The sequence below is a fragment of the Berghia stephanieae genome, unplaced genomic scaffold (assembly GCF_034508935.2).
Source record: "Berghia stephanieae isolate SIO BIC M18660-M18661 unplaced genomic scaffold, UCSD_Bste_1.3 scaffold3121, whole genome shotgun sequence".
In the NCBI taxonomy this organism is placed as follows: Eukaryota; Metazoa; Mollusca; class Gastropoda; order Nudibranchia; family Aeolidiidae; genus Berghia; species Berghia stephanieae.
Window position 1 is genome coordinate 4,088 of NW_027624314.1, and position 4,318 is coordinate 8,405.

The 4,318-nt window shown below is 63.5% G+C and overlaps 2 pseudogenes; both read left to right on the top strand.

The window, feature by feature from the left end:
• The first annotated feature begins 294 nt into the window (after positions 1 to 294).
• On the top strand, positions 295 to 450 carry LOC144961579 (5.8S ribosomal RNA; annotated as a pseudogene).
• A 333-nt stretch (positions 451 to 783) lies between these two features.
• Positions 784 to 4,213, top strand: LOC144961580 (large subunit ribosomal RNA; annotated as a pseudogene).
• Positions 4,214 to 4,318: the final 105 nt, after the last annotated feature.

Consider the following 4,318-nt stretch of genomic DNA (forward strand, 5'->3'; position numbering starts at 1 on the left):
CGTCGTCGCGATGTCGCCCGAAACTGCGGCTGCCCTCGAAGGGTAAAAGTCGTAACAAGGTTACCGTAGGTAACCTTCGGTAGGATCACGTCCCGATTTCGTTTTGGCCCCCAGCCGCCAGCCGACGGTGAAGGTTAAAACACTGTCCGGTGAGGCCGGGCTGCTCCCTGGCCGTGAGCCGGTCCAGGCTGATAAACGGGGCGGCGGCGTTGGCGCCGGAGTAACCGCCGCGCGCAACGCTTGCCCCCCCCCCCATTGTCGTCGTTTGCCCTTAAGCCGAGAGAAAATCATACAAACCTTTGGCGGTGGATCTCTCGGCTCGCGCGTCGATGAATGAGTGCGGCCTATCCGTATTGGATCGTGTGAACTGCAGCTGCTCATTGAACATCGACGTCTTGAACGCAAATTGCGGCCGTGGCGTAAGTCACCGGCCACTCCGTATGAGGGTCGGCCCTACGACGTGTCGCCGCAAAACCGGGTCTTCTCGGGGGACTGGGCGGGCGCGACGTTGCCGACCGGTCGGGTCTCGGCCCGACTGGCGGCCGTAAGATCGAGGGCTCCCGCTGACCACGGGAGACGTCGTCCCCCACCCGCGCCTCTGGGTATGGCGGGGGACGACGAAATAAGACGCGCACCGAAGACGTGAAGCACGCACGCGATCGCGGCTGCTTCTTTTCCACAAGTCCTCGGCGCTTCTCGATGTACACGCGAGCGAGGGCATCGTGGGGGTATGCCGGGGAGTAGTAAGAACGACGCGCGGCGAACCCGACGATGAGCGACTGCCGACCTCATATCGACGAGGGTACCCGCCGAAAACAAACAAAAGCATTTCATAAGCGGAGGAAAAGAAACAACGGACTCCCCCAGTAACGGCGAGTGAAGCGGATGAGCCCACGCTGAAACCCCCAGGCCCGTGCCGCGGGACCTGTAGCGTTCGGGTCGGTGGTCGAGCGGGATCGGGAGCGCGCGCGAGTCTTCCTCGAGCGTGGCTTGCCCAGAGCGGTGCCAGGCCCTTGGCCGGCGCGCTCTCCTTCCGCCGACCTCGACCCCGGGAGTCGGTGCTTGGCAGTGCACCCGAAATGCGTGTGGTAAACTCCACCTAAGCTAAGTACCTGCGCGAGTCCGATAGCGAACAAGTACTGTGAGGAAAGTGAAAAAGAACCTGATGTGAGGGTGCAAAGCGCGTGAAACCGCCAAGGGTAAACTGGCTGAGCGAGCGACGTGGTCCCGACTGTGGCGCTGGTCCGCCCATGCCCCCCGCGGAGGCGCCCCACGGAGACGGGGACGCCTTCCGAGTTCGGGGTCGGGCGCGTGCCCAACCACGGCGGTCTCCCGCTGCCACCGGCAACCGGCCGTTCCTCGTGCCGCGCGCCTACGGGGTTCGTCGCCTGCGGATCGTGGGCGCGAGTTGGGCACGAGAGCGGTCGTATTCGGGGCCGTGGTCGACCGCGGGACAAACGCGGCGGTTCGCCCCGGGGTTTTCGGCTACGGCGGGCGCTCCGGTCTCGTCGAAAGGGTGCAAGCCACGTAATTCCGTACCCCTGCCCACCCTCTTGAAACACGAACCAAGGAGTCCCCGACGCCCTGGCGAGCCGCAGGTTTCCACCTAAAAAACCCCACGGCGAAGTGAAAGCGAAGGCCCTCGCGGGCCCGAGGGCGGGATCTCTCGGGCGACTCACCAGTCCCCGGACGCAACCGCCGCCCGGCGGGTCGCCGCGTTGACGCCCTGTCGGAGCCTTGAGTGGGCAGGCGTCGGACCCGATAAGGTGATCTACGCCTGAGCATAGCGAAGCCGTGGGAAACTCTGGTGGAGCTCGAAGCGACTCTGACGTGCCAAATCGACCGCCCGACTTGGTGCGTAGGGGCGAAAGACCAATCGAACCAACTAGTAGCTGGTTTCCCTCCGAATTTCCTCAGGATAGCCGGTGCCGACGGAACATTTCACATCGGTAACGCGAATGGTTGGAGCATCGGGGCGAAACGCCCTCGTCCTACTCTCAAACTTTCAACGGGTGAGGCCGCCAGACCCGCCTCGGGCCGGGGCCTAGCCTAGAATCACGGGTGCCGAGTGGCCATTTTTGGTAATCAAACTGCGCTGCGGGATAAACCGAACGCCCGGTTGTGGTGCCCAACGCAGGACGCTCACGGGAAAGCTAAAAGGTGTGGGTCGGTACTGACAGCAGAGGCGGTGGTCCACGTATAGACGGAAATCAGCCAAGGATGTGTAACAACTCACCTGCCGAACCGACCCGCCCCTGAAAATGGATGGCGCTGAGCGATCGGACCCACACCGGGCGCCCCCGCCAGCGGGAGGGGTGCGACTCCCCCCCCGGGGCGGGCCCGGGGGGCGAGTAGAGGTGCCCGGGGTTTCGTGAAAGCCCGGGAGCGATCCCGTTCGGACCGCCGCGGGTGAAGATCTTGGGGGTAGACAAATTGAACGGAGAGTATTTTTCAAGGGCCGAAGTGGGAATGGTTCCGCGGGAAATGAGTACGTGGTGAGTCGGCCTGGGGGCGGTTACTCCCTTCTAAAGGGGGACGAAACCGCGCCGGGGGGGCGCCGAACGGGCGCCGCGCCTGCCTGTCAGTCACCCTGCGCCCCGCCGAAAGGGAATCCATTAAGGTTCGCTGGGAAACCGGCGCGGAAAACGGCCCCCCCCGTCGCGACTACGCCCGGGCGTGGGGGGGCCGCGGCGAGCCGACGAAGGGGGAACGCTGCCGTGGGCACCGGGGAAGCCGTCGTCTCTTTTTAAGGTCTGGTTCGCCCGGAATGGGGGTCGCCCGGGAGAAAGGGCTGGCCGGGCCAAAAAGCGTCGCCGAAGAAAAGGCGCGCCGAGCGCTAAACGGCGGCCGTGAAAACCCCGTCAGGGCACGTCAACCGCTGCCCGCCGTACTCATTCCGCAGAGGTCTCCTAGGTTAGCACCTCGGCCACGGGGTAATGTAGGTAAGGGGAATCGGGAAAAAAGGATCCCAACTTCGGGAGAAGATTGGGTCTGAGGGCCGGGGGGGCGGGGTAGGGGGGAAACGGGGAGAACCCCACGCACCCCGAGGGGACCCTCCGAGGGGGGGAACGTGCCGGGAAACCCCGGGGGCCCCGGCCGAGCGCCTCGCCGGCTGACGCCCCCTTTGCGGGGGGCCTTTTCGGCGGGGGACAACCGACGCGACCCGACCACGCTGTCCAGAATGCCCGGGCAGGGGAATCCGACTGTCAATTAAAACAACCTCGACAGCCTGAAAAGGGTTTAGGGCGGATTTCTGCCCAGTGCTCCGAAAGTCAAATGAAGGAAACGCAAAGCCGGAAACGCGGATAACATGACCTCTTAAAGGGGCCAAACCTCGCTCTAATTAGCGACGCGCACGAACATTAACGAGAATTTCCCCCTGTCCCCCATCACGCCCCGGGGAAATCACAGCCAAGGGGCGGGGTTGGTAAATCACGGGGGAAAAAAAGACCCGTCGACTTGACCTAGTCCGCTCTTGGAGGGGCGGGGGGTGAAACAAGGGGGTAGCGCTTCGGCGCGACAGGAAAAACCGCACCCCCCGGGACCCCACTTTCCCACGAGTGGGGACTCGGCGCCTCTGCAGGGAGGGGGCGTACGATTCAACCAACCGCCGTGCGTCGGGCTCGGGGGGTCCCCCGACTCCCCCCCACGCGGTCACGACGGCACAGCGACCCCCGGGGGCAGCCCGCGGGAGTTTGACTGGGGCGGTACTCTTCTAAACGCAGCGAAAAGGGGTCCCAAGGGGGGCTCCGAGGGCGGAAACCCGCGGGGGCAAAAGGGGAAATGCCCCACCAGGATTTTCAGTACAATACTGGCCTAAAGCGGCCATCGATCCTTTCGACTTGGATTTCAAGCGAGAGGGGCCCGAAAATTACCACAGGAAACTGCTTGTGGCGGCCAAGCGTTTTATACGACGTCGCGATTGATCCCTTTGATGTCGGGTCTTCCTATCATTTAAGCAGAATTCCCAAGTTCGGTTTTTCACCCCCAACAGGGCGTGAGCTGGGGGTTTTTACCGTCGGGGGACAGGTTAGTTTTTTTTCTACATGAAGCGCCCTTTCCCCTAATCTTTCTCAGTACGAGAGGGAAAGGGAGTTTTGGACCTCTGGTTTGCGCGTCCGTCGTCACCATGGGGCCAGGCCGTCCGGGAGAACGAAAAGCCTCTAAGTCGAACCCCCGCCCGGGAGCAAGGTGACTTACTAGGCCCTGACGTGCAGGCAACATTTAACCGCAACCCCGGGGTTTGTCGGGTAGTGCCCTACCGCCCGCTCTCACGCGCGCAGATCGTGGTGCCGTGGTGGTCGGTACATCCACGTCC